The sequence below is a fragment of the Bos indicus x Bos taurus genome, chromosome 24, assembly GCF_003369695.1.
Source record: "Bos indicus x Bos taurus breed Angus x Brahman F1 hybrid chromosome 24, Bos_hybrid_MaternalHap_v2.0, whole genome shotgun sequence".
Lineage (NCBI taxonomy): Eukaryota > Metazoa > Chordata > Mammalia > Artiodactyla > Bovidae > Bos > Bos indicus x Bos taurus.
Genome location: NC_040099.1, coordinates 11,612,378 through 11,633,488, shown reverse-complemented (window position 1 = coordinate 11,633,488; position 21,111 = coordinate 11,612,378).

Sequence of the window (21,111 nt, the reverse complement as noted above, 5' to 3'; positions counted from 1 at the left end):
GAAAGATTATTTTAAGTTAAAGGAACTTAAAAAAAAAAAAAAAGCAGATTCAAGAAGGGCATTCTAATCTCCCCATTTCTTTGTGAAAACAAGAGTTAAAAACTCTCACTTAAACTTTGCTTAAACCAGAAAGAAACATTCTTATCATCAAGGAGGAGAAATTGAAACCAAGAGAATTCTATAAGCAGGTCTTATTAACATAACTCATCTCCATGAAGTTTTTAGTTGTTTTTCCACAATTGTCTCTCTGTCCAACCTAATATGAAAATCTGTTGATTCACCATTTCTTTGGTTTGTCATTCTTTATGACGGCTCATGGTATACAACCATTAATATAAATGTGTATGTTTTTCTCCTGTAGATTTGTCTTCAGTTCAGTTCAGTCACTCAGTCATGTCTGACTCTTTGCGACCCCATGAATTGCAGCACGCCAGGCCTCCCTGTCCATCACCAACTCCGGGAATTCACCCAAACTCATGTGCATCGAGTGGGTGATGCCATCCAGCCATCTCATCCTCTGTCGTCCCCTTCCTCCCCTGCCCCCAATCCCTCCCAGCATCACGGTGTTTTCCAATAAGTCTGTCTTATGTCAGTTTAAGTCCCAGACTCACCTGGAAAACCCAAAGAGACTAGAGGTAAAATACAGTCTGCCATATATGGTCATCCATCAAAGAGAAAAATGCCACAGACATGATACACCATTCTTCATCATATCAGTGGGTTCACGATGTCAGTGTATTTTACTATAAATCTTAGAGTGATTACTTGGTTATGATGGTGTCTACTAGGATTTTCTATTTTAAGGCTACTAGTTTTCCCTTTCTTATGACTAAATAGTAATGGGGAGATATTTTGAATGTATGAAAACATTGTCTCTGCTCAAAATCTGTCCCACTTACCATGGAAAGTTATTTTGAAAATATCCATACCTCTTGTAAATCAGAGGAGGATGTGAGTTACTCACCCTATATGACTTTTCCCCTCTGTGCTCTCTCTCAGTCCAGAAGTTCTAATAAAAGAATACATTTTAATCAGTTCTAATGAGGTGGATGAAACTGGAGCCTATTATACAGAGTGAAGTAAGCCAGAAAGAAAAACACCAATACAGTATACTAACACATATATATGGAATTTAGAAAGATGGTTAACAATAACCCTGTATGCGAGACAGCAAAAGAGACACAGATGTACAGAACAGTCTTTTGGACTCTGTAGGAGAGGGCAAGGGTGGGATGATTTGGGAGAATGGCATTGAAACATGTATAATATCATATAAGAAACAAATTGCCAGTCCAGGTTCGATGAAGGATACAGGATGCTTGGGGCTGGTGCACTGGAATGACCCAGAGGGATGGTATGGGGAGGGAGGTGGGAGGGGGGTTCAGGATGGGGAACACGTGTACACCTGTGGCGCATTCATGTTGATGTATGGCAAAACCAATACAATATTGTAAAGTAATTAGCCTCCAATTAAAATAAATACATTTAAATTAAAAAAAAAAAAAGAATGGGATACCTGTAAGCTTCATGAAGTCCTTTTTGTCCTTTTAGGCATTTGAACAAAAGGAAATATCTAATGTAAGGTTCTTGTAGCCAGATCAACTGTACTGCTGGGTTTCTATTTCTTTGCAACTCACAGGAACTCGAGCCCGCCAGACCCTTTTGTTCATGGGATTTACCAGGTAGGATTACTGGAGTGAGTTACCATTTCCTTCTCCAAGATCAGCTGTAGAGTGTTTGTTGTATAGGATTATCATACCCATTTTAATGCAGAGTTCCAAAGAATAGCAAGGAAAGATAAGAAAGCCTTCCTCAGTCATCAGTGCAAAGAAATAGAAGAAAACAATAGAATAGGAAAGACTAGAGATCTCTTCAAGAAAATTAGAGATATCAAGGGAACATTTCATGCAAATATGAGCTCAATGAAGGACAGAAATGGTATGGACCTAACAGAAGCAGAAGATATTAAAAAGAGGTAGCAAAAATACACAGAAGAACTGTACAAAAAAGGATCTTCATGACCCAGATAATCACGATGGTGTGATCACTCACCTAGAGCCAGACATCGTGGAATGTGAGGTGGGCCTTAGGAAGCATTACTACGAACAAAGCAGGTGGAGATGACAGAATTCCAGGTGAGCAATTCCCAATTCTAAAAGATGATGCTGTTGAAAATGTTGCACTCAATATGCCAGCAAATTTGGAAAACTCAGCAGTGGCCACAGGACTGGAAAAGGTCAGTTTTCATTCCAATCCCAAAGAAAGGCAATGCCAAAGAAAGTTCAAACTACTGCACAATTGCACTCATCTCACACACTAGCAAAGTAATGCTCAACATTCTCCAAGCCAGGCTTCAGCAATATGTGAACTGTGAACTTCCAGATGTTCAAGCTGGTTTTAGAAAAGGCAGAGGAACCAGAGATCAAATTGTCAACATCCACTGGATCATCAGCCTTTGACTGTGTGGATCACAATAAACTTTGGACAATTGTGAAAAAAATGGGAATACCAGAACACCTGACCTGCCTCTTGAGAAATCTGTATGCAGGTCAGGAAACAACAGTTAGAACTGCACATGGAACAACAGACTGGTTTCAAATAGGAAAAGGAGTATATCAAGGCTGTATATTGTCACCCTGCTTATTTAACTTATATGCAGAAACGCATCATGAGAAATGCTGGACTGGATAAAGCACAATCTGGAATCAAGATTGCTGGGAGAAATATCAGTAGCCTCAGATACTCAGATGACACCACCCTTATGGCAGAAAGTGAAGAACTAAAGAACCTCTTGATGAAAGTGAAAGAGGAGAGTGAAAAAGATGGCTTAAAGCTCAACATTCAGAAAACTAAGATCATAGCATCCGGTCCCATCACTTCCTGGGAAATAGATGAGAAAACAGTGGAAACAGTGAGAGATTTTATTTTTTCTGGGCTCCAAAATCACTGCAGATGGTGACTGCAGCCATGAAATTAAAAGACACTTACTCCTTGGAAGAAAAGTTGAGACAAACCTAGATAGCATATTAAAAAGCAGAGACATTACTTTGCCAGCAAAGGTCCATCTAGTCAAGGCTATGTTTTTTTTTTCCAGTGGTCATGTATGGATGTGAGAGTTGGACTATAAAGAAAGCTGAGCGATGAGGAATTGATGCTTTTGAACTGTGGTGTTGGGGAAGACTCCTGAGAGTCCCTTGGACTGCAAGGAGATCCAACCAGTCCATTGTAAAGGAAATCAGTCCTGAATGTTCATTGGAAGGACTGATGCTGAAGCTGAAACTCCAAAACCTTGGCCACCTGATGCGAAGAACTGGCTCCCTGGAAAAGGCCCTGATGCTGGGAATGATTGAAGGCGGGAGGAGAAGGGGACGACAGAGGATGAGATGGTTGGATGGCATCACCGACTCGATGGACATGACTTTGAGTAAACTCCAGGAGTTGGTGATGGACAGGGAGTCCTGGCATGCTGCAGTCCATGGGGTCGCAAAGAGTCAGACACAATTGAAAGACTGAATTGAACTGAATTCTACATGCTTCAGATCTAGAGCAATCCTGAGTAAATACTAGGCTGATGGTCTTGTAGGATTCTTAACACACTATTCATGTGTGGAGAGCAACACCTATACAACCTTTCTGAGCAACTAAGGGCCTCATCATTCCTATCATTCCTCACTTCATCAATGAAAACAATTTCTTACTTATTTATCACATAAGTTAATCAGATAAGATTTAGGTAGGACTTAGGATGATTTAAAGTTGTTTGAGCTATCCCTGGAGTGTGTTTCAATTGCTAAATAACCACACCTGGAGTGTGGATTCCCTGTTAGAGTATTTTAATTTTAGCTAACCCCCTCTGGAGTATATATTTTAACTAAACTCTTCTGACTGAGGAGATTGGAAGTAATTGATAGGTGACACAACCATCTCAAATTAGAACCATCCGTCTCCCACTGGTTGTAACTACATCTGCAGTGTCTACTTTTTTTCACTTCTATTTTAGGTCTAATTTGTGTTGCTATAGACTAGGCCGGAATATAGGCAGCATAGCTGTATAGACATTGTTGGCTTGAAAAAAATCATAAAATGGCTGATTTTCTGAAACAAGTATCCTTTTTTTTTGGTCTATATCAATTTGTTGTTGTCTTTGTTGTCGTTCTCTGCTGCTCTGGAGAAAATGTCATCAGTGCCCTTTCTAGAGTCCAATGCTACTTCTTATTGGTAACAAAACTGTCCGTTCTTCCCCATGTGTACTAAATCGCTTCAGTCGTGTCCGACTCTTTGTGATCCTGTGGACTGTAGCCTGCCACTCTCCTCTGTCCCTGGGATTCTCCAGGCAAGAACACTGGAGTGGGTTGCCATGCCCTCCTCCAGAGGATCTTCCTGACCCAGGGACTGAAACAGCATGTCCTGCATTGGCAGCTGGATTCTTCTTCACTGAGTCACAAGGGAAGCCTATAATATACTACTCTCTATCACCACTTACTTCAGGGGAAGTGGTATACAGATGTTGCCCACTCTGAATACTTAAATGACTTTGTACCTGTCTGGTAAAGAAAGACTTTGTCCCCAAATTGCCCCACTATGGTAGAGAGTCTGTTTTCACCCATTCCAGTGGCTAATCCTTTTGCTGGTTCTATGGCTGCACAAAGACTTAATACTGTGCATTCATTAAATCGGATGGATGTGAATGAGCGCAAACCTGATCTCACAATTCATGAGCATGCAGGGCACCTATCGTTCTAGGTACTCCCCCATCAGAGCATCATTTAGCTACCTCGGTGACAGAAGGGCTACAAATGGCAAGTTGCTTCCAAAAAAGTGTAAATTTAAGGATTTTCAGCCAGATGTTCTAGGTTTTTTGCATTAGATAAATTTTACTTCTTCAGTCTTTATCTGAACATTAGAAATGTCACCACCTTTGAAAAGGTCATCCTGACTTTCAGTTAGTCAAGAATGAAAAAAATATAATGACTCTAGGGTGTCTTTTTAAAACTTCATTTGCCTCCTAAAATTTTAAGCACTTGTAAACAGTAATCTAATTTGTTAGGTGGAGTGTTTTTCTCTATTTTGATTTGCACATAATAAAAAATAAAATTGAATTTCAAGTGCTTGAAATTTTCATTATATTTGACCTGAATATATCTTTAGCATCTTTAAATGGCCATTCATTAAGCTAATATTATTAAAGAAATACAATGTTAAATCTTTTCACACACATTTAAATTAGTTAATAGTTAACTCTTATTGGCAATAGATCATAAAAACATGGTTCTTACTAATACATTTGATGGTAGATTTTCCTCATTTCCTGGTTTTAACCCAAGTCTATTGCTAAATTTATAGATACAACATTCATTATAGAGTTTTGTTTGTTTGCTGTCTTAATGCTTTAGTTTATGTTCATGAAAACACGCTGTGAAATATATTTCATACCCTGGAAATAAAAGGTATAATTGTTTATAAATCTGTTCTTTGAATACAACAGACATACTTTCCTTTTCTTTATGTATTAGGGTAATTTCATGCAAAATTCAAGGATTAGAATTCTCTTCATATGCATGTTTTTTCATATATCTTCATTTTGACATTAGAGAAGTAGTAATTTTAATCTAAAAATTGTAATTGCTTTCTTGTCTATGTTCTAAAGTAGAACAAATTTGAAGGGAAGTCACATCTGATTAAAGTATAAACTAACTTTGTTCTCAAAGAACTGCGCTCTTCTAAATGTTCTCATTATTATACATAAACAATCACATTCTCATCCTATTGTCTCTAGTTTAAATGGAGAATCCCATTATCTCTTTTTATCATATCCGAAACTTAGAAATATGTTTGACACAATTATACTGGTAGGGTTCTTCCTAACTCTGACTAGTAGGAAGTATTAAAAACAGCTTAACTTATTGTTAAATGCATATATTCTCTGCTAGCTTAGGAAAATATAGAATAGAGAGGGAAAAAAAGAAGATGCTTTTATTTCCCAAATCCTACTGTTTCACACTGGGGCTTCAACACCTGGTGAGGATACTGAAAAAGTATCTCTCAATTCTGTGTACCTCATCCAGAGAGAATAATGTAAGACTGCTGCTTGTCTGCTTCATTTGACCTTGGACACAAGACTTTCAAATAAAATAGTCAAGGAGCCCCTCTTAGTCCAGCTTCCTATAAATAACTAAACCTGCAAGAAATCTGTGAACCTGACCAAAATGACTACACCGACAGACTAAAATGAACACTGTAAACCATTTACAGTATCTAATTACACATGAGGAACCATTCTTGTTAGAGGGTAGATCATGATAAGGGCTTCCCAGATGGCTCAGCATAAAGAATCTGCCTGCAATGCAGGAGACACAGGAGATGAGGGTTTTGATCCCTGGGTCAGGAAGATCCCTTTGAGGAAGAAATGGTAACCCACTTCTGTATTCTTGCCTGAAATATCTCATGGACAGAGAAGCTCGACGGGCTACAGTCCAAAGGGTCGCAAAGAGACAACTGAACACACACAGATCATGATAAATCTGTTTCCTTATTTCTAAGGACCGCACTTAGAAGCCTGTGATCTTGGAGAGTCATACACTCTTAGCTCAGGTTGTCTGAGATACAGTGGGATACCACTGGCTTCTGTGAGAGCCTGTATTATCTAGATATTGGTCTACCTCCTGCTGATGCTCAAAAATGGAGTCTTCACTTTTGCCAGTTAACTCAGGCACAGAAGCGAGACACTAGCGGTCGTCTTCCTTAAGCACTGGTTTTTCTGACCCAATGGATATCTGGTCTGTTTAAGGAGATCAGCTTTTTAAAAATTTAGTTGGATGCGGTGCTTTCTTTTTCTGATGCTGTATTCTACCTGTATAGGAGGAATCTTAATGAGAACTGGGAATGGAATCCCTCATTTGTGTAGTTGCCATGACACTTCCTGGGAACGCTATTAATGCATCTTTTTAGAAAGCATAAGCCAGGAGAGGGACTATTTTTTCATTATATGTGCATTCGTACATGTTCGGTTGCTTCAGTCATGTCTGATTCTTTGTGACCCTGTGGACTGTCGCCCACCAGGCTCCTCTGTCCTTGGGATTCTCCAGGCAAGAATACTGGAGTGGGTTTCCATGCCCTCCTTTACGGGATCTTCCTGACCCAGGGATGGAACCAATGTCTCCTGGTTTAGAGGTGGATTCTTTACTGCTGAGCCACTGGGGAAGCCTGTTCATTATATAAGATAAACTAATATATGGCCTATGTATAATAAACTAATATTTATGTCACATTAATTATATAATGAAAAAGTAGAACAACATGAGAAAAGAAAAGTGAAAAATCTTAAAGCCTAATAATTGCAATAAAAATAAGCATCTTATTTGCATTTTTATATGTAATCGGACAGATTTTTCTTCTAGCATAGAATTTTAAAAGGTGCATAGTATGCCCTTGGAGTAACTTTCTATTTTACAGTCAAATTATTCCCAATATTTCTAAAACTGTAATGACTCATCTTCTAGCTACATCTGTGTGCGTGAATACAATATTTCTCTAGGAATTCTTTTCAAAATACTAAACCAATTGTTCCTAACTTGTCCACATTTTAAAAGTTTGGGTGAGTAAGCCAAAATGGTTGTCATCATCTTGATAATGATATTTAAAATATTTTTATTAGAAAATATTTAGAGCTTTCCAGGAAGCAGCAAAAAATAGCACTGAACAGTGTCCTTCACCCGGCTTCCCCCAGTGCTCACATTATATGTAATTACAGCACAATATCAAACCAGGAAATTCATATTTGTTCAATATGCATATAAAGTCCAGTGCCATCCTGTCACATGTGTAAATTTGTGTGACTGTCAATGCAATCAAGACGCAAAACTATTGTTTTATCACAAAGATCACCCTCGCACTACCCCTTTGTAGCTACATCCATCACACTTGCCCCACCGTCCCTAACCCCTGACAACCACTAATCTGTTTTCATCTATAATTTTGCCATTTCAAAAATGTTATATAAATGGAATCCTACAGCAGGTGACCTTTTGATATTGGCTTTTTTACTTAACAAAATGCCCTTGAGATCTATCCAAGTTATTGTGTGTCTCAATAATTTGTTCCTTTGCCAAGCAGAGGTCTTTTTTGATTTATCTGTTTTAGTGCCTTTGTGTGTTTCTCAGTCTCAAAGCAAGGTGTTGGCAGGACTGTGCTCCCTCCCAGGGCTCTTAGGGAATTTTTCTTTGATTCTTCCAGCTCTTGGCTGCTTGCATTTTTTTGGTTTGTGATTAGATACCTCCAATCTCTGCTTCCACAGTCACATGGTCTTCTCTGTATGTGTCCCTGTATGTGACTTTTATGAGGATACATGTCATTGGATTTAGGATCCATCCTAGGAAATCCAGGATGATCTCAACTTAAAACCCTTAATTTAATTACATCTGAAAGATTATTTTTCCATGTAAGGTTCTACTGACAGAATCTGAGTGATATATATTTATGGGGGACAACATTCAACACACAGCAAGGGGTTGAAGTATTTATCTTCCTGCAGAAAGTGAAGCATAGTTTTCTAATTGGCTTCAGAGTTTTCATCTTTACTAACCTACTAAAGGGGTTTCCTTGTGGCTCAGATGGTAAAGAATCTGCCTGCAATGCAGAAGACCCAGGTTCGATCCCTGGATCAGAAAGATCCCCTGGAGAAGGGAATGGCTACCCTCTCCAGTATTCTTGCCTGGTGAATCCCATGGACAGAGGAGCCTGGCAAGCTACAGTCCATGAGGTTGCAAAGGAGTCAGACACAGCTTAGCGACTAAACAACAACAACAGCACTGAATATTTGCTTCTGGTTTTTAAAAATTATCCATATGTTAAAGACATTTGATTGTCAGTCATGCATTCTTGAAAACATTTTTGAAAATTGTCATGTACACTTTAATTTCCATGGATATTTTGCAATGTTTTTGTGTAGTTTAATCTAAACATTTTTTCCTTTGCAATTCCTCCATCTGTTCATTTCTGAAATATGTTTCCACATTTCTAATATTTCATACCAAATTTTCCACATAAGAAAAAGAAGAAGAAATTTGAGTTCATAAATTTAAGATTTTTTCATTTGTTTTCCCTTCTCAATTTTCAAATAGGGCTCGTAATTCTTCTATATAGAAATTACTTGAATTTATCATAGAGAAGAGAGTACAAGGGAAAGCCAAGGAGATATAAAATTCAAAGAGCAATATTTACAAATTTTGAGAAACAACCATCTCTCAAACACTTATGAGATCAAAGCTCACTTCAGTTTTTCTTTTAGACTCTAATAAGACAGACACTTTGGCCACCTGATGTGAAGAGCTGACTTATTTGAAAAGACCCTGATGCTGGGAAAGATTGAAGGCAGGAGGAGAAGGGGATGACAGAGGATGAGATGGTTGGATGGCATCACTGACCCAATGGACATGAGTCTGAGTAAACTCTGGGAGTTGGCAACAGACAGGGAGGTCTGGGGTGCTGCAGTCCATGGGCTCGCAGAGTCAGACACGACTGAGCGACCGAACTGAACTGAAGACAGAGAAAACTAATGATGCTATTATTAATAAGAGACTTATGAGAAAAGCAGCAACTATTCAATAATAATATATTTTTAAATATACTCTTTAAAAACTTTTTTTATTTCTGGCTGTGCTGGGTCTTTGTTGCTGCACGAGCTTTTCTGTACTTGTGGTGAGTGGGTGCTGCTGTCTAGTCGCAGTACATGGGCAGTCATTGCAGTGGCTTCTCTTGTTGCAGAGCATGGCTTTAGGCTGCATGGGCTTCAGTAGTTTGCACCATGGGCTTCGTAGTTGCGGCTCCTGGGCTCTAGAAGACAAGCTCAGTAGTTGTAGTGCATGGACTTAGCTGTTCCTTATCATGCAGGATCTTTCTGGATCAGGGATTGAACCTGTGTCTCCTTAACCGGCAGGCAGATTCTTTACCATTGAGCCTCCAGGGAAGCCCAAGAATAATATTGATAACAAATTGGTAGTCAACAATATCTTCTTGGGATTATCACCCATTCTATTAATAAAAACCCAAGAAAAGCAAATTAACCTAAATGTCTGGCTTTATCTAACATTTAGATTTGTATGAGTTTAACTTAAATATAATTAATACTTTAATTTATTTAAATGGCATTTAAACTTTATTGTGGTATTGATTCATCATTAAATCATTAAGCTGTATACCTTAAACTTATATAAGAGTGTATGTCAATTGTAGATCAATAAATCAAGAAGGAGAAATAAAATAGTTTAAAAAATAAAATTTCAGAGTCTTTTCATATTTGTGTATGCAATTCACATATTTCATATTTCACAAACCATGTGAAGAAAGCGAGGGCTTGGGAGGTACAAGGCACATGGTTTGTGGAAAGAGAAGAGGCTTGCCAGGGTGATATGTATAAATCTCAGACTCATTACTGTTTATCTGGGTGTCAAAGGTAAATTGCTTACTCTGAGCTTCAATAAAAATAAAAAATATCATAATACCTTCACTGATAAAATGAAGATGTCAGTAATGTCTGCCTTATAGCCTCCTCTTTATTGTTGTTGAGGAAGCTGATTACTTTCCTATGTGCTTTATGCATTAACACTTGCAGATTTATTCTTATATGTGAAAACACAAGGGTAGAACTGTATGAGGAAAACGAGTCTAGAGATAATGGCTTACAGGACAAAAAATGTCTCAAGGATGTTGGATACCAGGGGCAACATTTGCTGGGATCAGAAACTTGAAATCAAGAATGAAGATGCCTCATCACACCAGGGTCAGAATTTCAATAAGTAAATGGGTTGTTCGTCCTTACGAGATAGGACAAAGTACAGAAATCCAATGAAAATCTACATGAGATATTCTACTCATGAGATATTTAGAGAGATATCAGTATATGTTAACGTTTGCAAATGTTCATTTTCTTTCATTAGATCTAAAAGTTGGAAGAATACAAAGGATAGAGAAAAATAAAGAATTCTGCCTTCCCTGACTATAGGGATTGCATTTTTCAATTACCCACAGGGCAAGGTTCATCAACACTGGCTCCATTCCAATGTACATCACCCTCCAAGTGATACTAATCGACATCTGCTTCCTCTCTCACCTTTTCCTCTTACTTGTGACAGAATTCGTACAGGTGAAAATAAAATTGGGTTTTAAGTAAATAAGCTGGAGGCTTGGCAAAAATTTCTGTAACTATGTGAACTAAGACCTTTCTCTGCAGTATGTTTCAGAACAAATGAGTTTTCCCCGAGTATCTGAATCTTTCTTCCAGGGGTGAGCTCACTGTTTGTAACAGAAAGAGCCTAGAGCCAACACCTCCACAGTCCTGTGACCTGATTGTGCAAAATCACAATTGCCTCCTGCATATTCTAAGTCTGAAGCTACAAAGAAGCAGAGGTAGAAGATGATTCCAAGATTTATTTAAGGGGCTTATGCTAGTGTGCCCCTCTATATTTGGGGGTATACGTGTTAAACAGCAAATTAAAAAAAAAAAACTGTTTTCAAAGCTGTACTGTTAAAAATTCATGCGTGGCTTCAGAGGGAAAATTATGAACAGAAAGTCATCTATCCCCTAACATGCTTTGTGTGTACTTTTTGGCAACTAAAGTGGTTTCTCCTTGTGAAATCAACACTTTTCAGGATTGAAGGAGGGTTGGTGATGAGCCAGGGTTTGGATTTCTCTGGGGGAGGAACTTTGATTTAGAACAAGGTGGAATACATCAACAATCAATAAAACAAGACCCTCAATTAAATAGAATGGGAAAACCAGAAGGGAGAGCTGTCATATCCTGAAATAATAGCTTTGAACAAGAAAAGAGGGCTTCCCAGGTACACAGTGGTAAAGAATCCGCCTGCCAATGCAGGAGATGAAAGAGAAACAGGTTCAATCCCTGGGCAGAAAGATCCCCTGGAAAAGAAAATGGCAACCAACTCCAGTATCCTTGCCTGGTAAATCCCATGGACAGAGGAGCCTGGCTGGCTACAGTCCATGGGGTCACAAAGAGTCGGACACAAATGAGTAACTGAGCATGCACTCAATAGGAAGTAGAAAGATTCTTCGTGACCAGTAAGGACTCAGCCAGGAAAAGCCACAGGCTTTTTGCTGAACATAGTCCTGCCAACTTCCTTTTCCCTGCTTTGGAAGGACCCTTCCCTTGCCTTCGGGGAAGCTGCATGTGGCTCACCATGGGTACAGACCCTGAATCGCAACTCTCTGATGATTCCAAATAAACCCATCTTTGCTGGAGAAATATCTGGCATTCTCTTTGTTTCAGGTCAACAAAAGCTGCCATTTAATTATAACATGTTTATTTTGTATCTGTTACTTACATTATCCTTTTAAAGTATAATTTGATATATAATATAATCCATTGTAGTTGTTGTTAGTATTTACACTAATATTTGTGTATGTTAGTCGCTCAGTCATGCCCAACTCTTTGCCACCCCATGAACTGTAGCCGGCCAGGCTCCTCTGTCCATGGGATTCTCCAGGCAAGAATACTGGAGTGGGTTGCCATTCCCTTTTCCAGGGGATCTTCCCAACCCAGGAATTGAATCTGGGTCTCCTGAATTGCAGGCAGGTTCTTTACTATCTGAGCCACCAGGGAAGCCCACACTAATATTTAGCACCATTCATATAGTTGTTCAGTCGCTCAGTTGTATCCGACTATTTGTGACCCCACGCCCTGTAACAGGCCAGGCTTCCCTGTCCTTCACCATCTTCAGAGTTTGCACTAACTCATGTCCATTGAATCCGTGATGCCATCCAACCATCTCGTCCTCTGTTGCCCCTTCCCCTCCTGCCCTCTATCTTTCCCAGCAGAAGGGTCTTTTCCAATGATGTAGTAGCACAGAATAATTTAACATATTCATTTGTCATCCTTAAAGGAAGTTCAGAAGAGTGATCTCAGTTGATAAGATACTTAAAGAGAGCACTTTTAATGGACTAGGAGGTGACATGATGCCAGCCAGGGTCTCTCAGGTGGCAAGAAGATATTATGCATAGGCAAAAGTGTAAAATGATAAGAACACAAAACCACTAGTCCTTTGACATGTTAACCAGATATAGCTAGACCACGACAGCACAGGATTCTCACACACAATATCAGTGCTTACAACCTGCTTGCCATGTTAGTAAATATATGTCTCCCATCCAAGTACTAACCAGGCCCGACCCTGCTTAGCTTCCGAGATCAGACGAGATCGGGCGTGTTCAGGGTGGTATGGCCGTAGACAGTAAATATATGTCAATATCCTGACATTTTAAAGAGTCTCTTACCCTACTTGATCTGGTTTAGAGCACAAAAAGAAAATTAAAATATTTATTCACTCTTCGAGAAATACTTATTACAGTTCTATTTCTAGGCTGGCACAGCACTCATTTCAGATGGACCAGCGGTGATAAAGATCAGACCAGAAGAAGACCAAGCCTCTGCTCTCAAGGGACTTCTGGAATATAATAGACTGTATATTTTTGCCTACATTTAGCAGAGTTCTAATTAGAACTGCTTTCTCTTTGGGACCTTATGTTCAGGGAAATTCATGCAACAGGGTAATTCAATGCAGTCTTAGGAAGGAATTCTTTTGACTCTATTATTTTGTTAACATAGGCTTTTAGAGATCAGTCATGCAAGTATGCTTATTTTATTTATTTGCTTCAAAACCAGGCTATATTATGTGGTGAGAATCATATTCAAAGGACCAAATGGAAATCAGGGACTGATTGATTGACTGATTGATAGCCTATGTTATCAGTTTGTTTTTCATACTTCTGTCCTAAAAGCCACTTTCATTATATAAAAATTCACATCTGTTAGGCTATGCTGTGATAACCATGTTTTGCAGATAACAAACACATTCAGCATAGAGCTGCAAAAAAGCTTTCCTAGCTAACTCAGATGAGTACACGGGTTATAATAACACAGGTGGAGAATTTGGTCAAGAAAATGCAATTTTTCTTGAACTAAAGGTCACAATTCTTCATATGGTGATAACTTCCTTATTATTCTTCACACTGCAACTAATCTTACCAACTCACTAAAAACATTTATCACTTCTTAATCAGTAAAAACGTTGATGAAAAACATATACTTCTATCTTTCACAGTTGGACAAATTTACTCAATAAAAAAATACCCTCAGTAATTATTTCTTCAATAATAATTAATTTATTTTCAAGACACCCGATTTCTCTCATTATATTTTCATTTTAAGAGGGGAAGAAATGGAAATAAATGAATAACTTCTTCTGAGATACTGTATTCACATTGTAGCTTGCAGGCTACATTTTATTTAAAATTTCATTATGTGTGTTTTATAGCTAACCAGAGCTTTGGACTTGAGAAATATTTTACCTAATTATCTTAAATTTTATAATCACATAACCAATAAACTATGGATTTAACAAGAACTGGGAATTAAGTAAACTTTATTTTATGCTGTCCTGGTCTCATGATCAAACATTTTAGAGAAGTGATTGTAGGTTAAATTAAGATCAGTCTATGTAGATATTTTTAAAGGAATTTAACATGAAAATAGGAGGAAGCTAAAATAAAGTGTTAGCTGCTAAGTCCTGTCTGAATCTTTGCGACTCCATGGACTGTAGCCCACCAGGCTTCTCTGTCCATGGGATCTGCCAGGCAAGAATAGTGGAGTGGGTTGCTGTTTCCTCTAGGGGAGCCCCAATAGGAGGAGAAATGTGTGTTAAAGATGCAAAGTGACCCTACACAAGAAAGCCACTTTCTACTGCCCTTCCTAGGATCCTTCCCACAATCTATGATCTGAATAGTTGGACATGACTGAACAACTAACACTCCACTACATTCTTGGTACAGCTCCCCTCCGCTTCATATTGATAAACCCAGATTAAAGACAGTGGTATAATTCCCCAAACTTCTGGTTTACTTCTTCAAACCTTTTTAAGCCCAAGCTCATATGACTCTTAGCAATTGTTTTTTCTGTTTCCCTTTAACATCAAAATCTGCCACATATTTTACACTTATTATCAGCTTTTATATGCTGTTTTCCTTCATGTTGTGTTGACTTCTTAAATAAGTTTCAAGCTCATCATAGGCTTAGATGAAATCTGTTCTTGTGTTATTAACATCCCAGAAGCTATTATAGCTAACAACATAACAGATTTTAAGGCTTACAAAAGAGACTCAGATTCACATGTTTACTGATTAATTTAACCTCTCTCCTCCTGATTTTTTTTATTTTTCTGGAAAATACGATGGCTGACTAAAACAACAATTTAGGTGGCTAATATTTACTCAATTTCCCAATTCTGCTAAGTGTGTTATTGGCAATGAAACCAGTCTGTAAGGAAGATATTTACTTACAACAATCCTATTTTGTTAAAATAAGGATGAAGTAAACTGGATTCAACTGGATGCAAAAGAGGTGTAATTTAGAAACTAGAGCTTAAAGGACAAATAAAAATGGTCTGAACGGACTCCCTATCATGTTCCAGTGGAATTCTGTTTCCACCAGTCAGTTTTACATCTAATAGTTTAGTCCTGAAAGTCTGTCAGTGATCAATGGGTTCACATGAGGAGTATAATTTCTCGGATATACTCCTCTGGGAATTATCACCACAGTTTATTATTTGTGATGATTAAACGGTTCTATGGAATTTCTAAGATGTGTATTGGTTTCTATTTATCTTCTCCCACCCTAACGTGTTCTTTCTGGAGATTATTTCTGATGGAGTTTTACAGCTTAGTTACACTGGATCGTGTTGTTTAGTAATGCTGGGCATTTTTAGGTTTTCTTTTATTGGAAAAATATTCACTTTTTCTTATGAAAACCGAGATAAAAATCAGCCTTTTAAAATGATCTGTGTTGAATCAGTATGTGATGAAAATGCTCAAAAATATGAGACCATGGTTGATTCTGCCAGTGTATTGAGGTAAGCCTTCTATTTGCACATGTGACTGTGATATTTCTCACATTACTGAACAATCATCATAAAAATGAAATAAGGCAGCAGTGAGATGTTTCTCAGTAAAGTAAAAGATCTAGGCTGAAGGGTTAGAGAAAGGAGGAGAAGAAAAGACAGAGAACACTCTGTCTTCCACTTTCTCCAGGTCTAAATGTGCCTGAGTCTTGAAAGAAGCCAAAGGCATTGGCTCTGGCCTGCCCACTCCTGCTTAGCTCAACCCCTAATGAAAATGTTCTCTTGCATTCTGAGAAGTGCCCCTGGGAGGATTTCTTTGCTTTCTTTGTTTTTTTTTTTTTTCTTTTTTTCATAAAAAGTCATTTTATTTTAAATATAGAAGTATGTACATGTCAATCCCAAAATCCCAATCTAGTTGCCGCTTCCTCCAAGTAACCATAAATTCCTTCTCTAAGTTTGTGAGTCTGTTTCTATTTTGTAAATATATCATTTCATATTGTAAATGATATATATCATTTATATCATTTCTTTAGATTCTGCATATAAGTGATACCATGATATCTGTCTTTCTCTGACTTACTTCACTTCGTCTGATAGTCTCCAGGTCCGTCCATGTTGCTGCAAGTGGAATTGTTTCATCCTTTTGAATATTCCTTTGTGTACATGTACATCTTCATCATTCATTCCTGTGTCAATGGACATTTAGGTTGCCTCCATGTCTTGGCTAGTGTCAACAGTGCTGCAGTGAACATTGGGTACATGTGTCTTTTTGAACCATGTTTTTCTCCAGATGAAGGCCTAAGAGTGGGACTGCTGGAACATATGGTAGCTCTACTTTTAGTTTTTTTTAAGGCCCTTTCACATAGTTCTCCATAGGAGCTGTATGAACCTTAACTCTCAAGGGTACCAGATTAGTCCACAAGTCATCAGAGCCCCCTCTGGTGGCTACTGATGGCTCCTGCAGACCCTGGTCATATCCACTTTCTCTGCCAGGGACCACCATTTCTGCTGGGTGATCTAGGACTCTGCTAAGAGGGCTACTACTGGAGGGGCCTCTGTCTCCAGATCTCCTGAGGGCTGTGGGTGCCGAATGGTCTGAGACAAAGGAGAGGGGCCCTTTTATTATTCCAGAATCAAATATTATATGTGAATAGTAGTACTTATGCCTGCAATGACATTTTGTCTGCTATGTCCCTTTCTATTTTGCTCACCAACACATGTCTAACATTAAGAACTAGAATAAATTCAAGTAACAGACATCATGATGGGAAAGACTTGGTCCTGGGTTAAGCTTATCTGGTCTGGCTGCCTGCCTCTCTTTATGTTGTGTCCTCTTCAATGAGGATTCTCTATGCTTCCTATAAAAGCTGTGTTTTAGCCTGGTGTTAATCTCATGTGAACCAGTAAGCTATGCATGTCTAAGTCTCAAAGTGGCATGATCCTTAGGCTCCTGTCCGACCTAGAGCTACAGATCTGTTCAGGCCAGCAGTGCTGATTAAAGTCCTCCTAATCAACAACATTAATTGATATTTGTCCTAGTACCTCAAGAAAAAAAATAATTGTGCACTCTGCCACAACCCTGACAGTTGCACATTTTTCACATTTATTTTCTACTTTCACTTTTAGAAACCTCTTAAATCATACAGTTAGAAGGGATGGTCCCTGGAGAGACACAGATTCAGGGCCCTCATAGACAGCATCACTTGTGTCCTGCTATGCTGACAAATGACAGTCTTAGCCTAGCACAAATAAAATTCTGCTTTGTCAAACTCTACACTCAGTCAGTATATACTTATTATGTGCATGCATGCATGCTCAGTCATGCCTGACTCTGCAACACTATGGACTGTAGCTCACCAGGCTCCTCTGTCCATGGGATTTCCCAGGCAAGAATACTGGAGTGGATTGCCATTTCCTTCTCCAGAGGATCTTCTTGACGCAGGGATTGAATGCACATCTCTTGGGTCTCCTGCATTGGCAGGCAGATACTTTACCACTGTGCCACCTGGGAAGCTCTACTTATTAAATTTATAATGAATAACTAAATACCAAGTAAATTTTTTAAAATGGACATCGTTGGATCAATGCTGAAAGTGCACCATGATTCAGTGTTTCTAATTAATCATATTTTATGCACATAAAATGTTTTTTTCAAACAAAATAAAAACGAATGATAACCTAATTAATAAGATCATTGTGATGATTGAATGTGATTACATGTGGAAGGCACTGACAAAAAAGGGAGTGCTTAATTATTTTTATGTGTTTTGTTAACATTTTTGTGGTTTCTTAATTGTGCAAGTTTCCAAATCAAAATAATTTGCTTTGGAGTAAGTGTTCTCTACCCTCTTTCATTTTCTACAGTCTTGAAAGAAATCTGTAATATATGCATTGGTGAGCATTCAATTATACATATGAGTGGAAAAAATTATCACATTAATATGATTAAAAATATCCGGTAGCAAACTTTTCACATAACCGCTGCATTCTGATTTGACAAAATGACTAAATATAACAACTCAGTGCTTATTCTTCTTAGGAAAAAGGGGGAGAGGGTATAAGTGGAGGTTTGTGTTTTTGGTTTGTGTTTAGCCGCTCAGTCGCGTCCCATTCTTTGCGACCCTTTGAATTGTAACCCACCAGATTCTGCTGTCCACGGGATTTCTCAGGCAAGAATACTGAAGTAGGTTGCCATTTTCCTCCTCCAGGGGATATTCCTGACCCAGGGGTCAAACCCACGTCTTGTTCATTGCAGGTGGATTATTTACACACTCAGCCAGCAGGGTGGAAGACGGGTACTTAATTCTTGTTCGTGTGTACTAATGATAAGATTGGACAATTACAAATTAGTGTTAATAAGGAACCAAATTTGTAATTAAAATATGATTGTAGACAGTACATACGCATATATGTGTGTGTGTGTATATATATATATATATATATATACTAATTTTAATCATCGTGACAAACTTGTGAGCAAATGAGATGCAGTTAGAATTCAGATCTTCCTATTTTCCTATACTTACCATGTTTATCTTGCTGCTGCTGCTGCTAATTTGCTTCAGTGGTGTCCGCCTCTGTGCAACCCCATAGACGGCAGCCCACCAGGCTCGCCGTCCCTGGGATTCTTCAGGCAAGAACACTGGAGTGGGTTGCCATTTCCTCCTCCAATGCATGAAAATGAAAAGTGAAAATGAAGTCGCTCAGTCGTGTCAGACTCTTAGCGACCCCATGGACTGTAGCCCACCAGGCTCCTCCATCCATGGGATTTTCCAGGCAAGAGTACTGGAGTGGAGTGCCATTGCCTTCTCCCTGTTTATCTTAGATATCACTTAAAAAGTAAGATGCCTGTAGCAGAACACAGGAATTTTACCCAGAACAGCAAGTCAGCTTTGTACCTCCTCTGTATTAGCACAAAAGTCAGGATATAAAAGTAAATTACATGAATAAACTCGATCCATTTAGACTAAATCACCTTCAAAAAAGTACCACTCTAAAAATAACACAATAGAAGTACAGGCTACTCAGGATACTAGTACTCAAAATATCAACATTTAACAAAAACAAAATGTGAGTGATAATAGTGTCCACATTTGTTCCAGTTTAGTTTTGCTGGAGGTGAAGCTAAATTAATCATGATAATTAGCTTTAAATTCTCAAAAGTTCCCATTACCATTTCTTTAGCTTTTAGCATTAATATTTCACATGCATTTTATATTGGGAAATTATGTCAGAGAAACCGCTACTATGAAAAATATTTTTTTTACTTTGAAAATTAACCTATATAGTGAGTAATGTGAAGACCACTATTTTAATTTTTCTTCATAATTACTTCTTAAATTTTAAATGACCACTAAATTGCTATTGAACATCTCAGGAATGAGGATAGCTGTTCATAATGGGCAATGGATCTCTTAGAAGTGAAATTTTGAGACTTACAAGATAATAATAAGGAAAGTCAAAATGTTATAAAAAAATAACTCATACTATACTGATTGTGTACATACTTTTGTGTTGTTGGGGTTGTTGTTGTTGTTCAGTGGCTCAGTTGTGTCTGAGTCTTTGCAACCCCATGGACTGCAGCACGCCAGGCTTCCCTGTCCTTCACCATCTCCCAGAGTTTGCTCAGACTCATGTCCATTGAGTCAGTGATGCCATCCAACCATCTCATCCTCTGTCATCCCCTTCTCCTTCTGCCCCTAATCTTTCCCAGCATCTGGGTCTTTTCCAGAGTTGGCTCTGCACATCAGATGGCCAAAGTATCAGAACTTCAGCTTCAGCATCAGTCCTTCCAATGAATATTCAGGGTGGTGGGGAATGACAAAAAAAAAGTGTTTAAGCAACAAACTTTTTGTGTAATTGTGCTACATGTTTTTTAAAGACAGCTTTGAGTATAAACTTCAAGAGTTTTTGTTAGAACTTTCTTACCTCAAATGCATTTGCCAGATATAAATTTAAGTAAATCACAACAAGAGAGCAATTTTTTAAAAATCTCTACTATCTATGGAGTTTATCATTAACCATAGGCTAAAGATGGCTCCCCAAAGGGAAATAAAATAATAGTGCTATTCAACTGGCATCTTTGTTGCCTGGATAACAGCAGAATCTTCTGAAATAAACATTCTTCTCAGGTGTCCACACCTACTCATTTACCCTCATGGCAGAAGATTGAAAGTTTTTGTTTAAATTAATGGTTTTCCTCAAAGTGAAAATTTCCTTGATACCTTGTTTAACACTTTTTTCCTTATCAGTGATTTTAAAATGTATGTCAAGTACATTTGAGACATGTTCTTAAGGATGAATTCTTGTAAGAATCACTTAGGAAGATAACAAATTTCTAGAAAAAAGCAGTCGTATGAACAATGACAAGTTTAAGATAATATTTTCAAGTTGGATGAAAAATTCCCAGGCTATGTATTCTGTATATGAACACCTTATAAACAAAAATAGAGGAATGAGAAATATATGTAATTAAATGGCATGAAAATACTATCTTAAGAAGTCATAATGTATTAGCTCTACCAGAACATTGTATTTTCCATTTAGTTTATAAATGTATTATTTCTTGCTGGATACTCTTTTTATTATTAGAATGAGTCCTTCTTTATCCAATTTGATGCTTTTTAAATAATAACAGCATAAAAGGAAATATATAAAGCAAAATTTTATGAATAAATATAAATTGATAAGTTTATAATTACTGTGGAT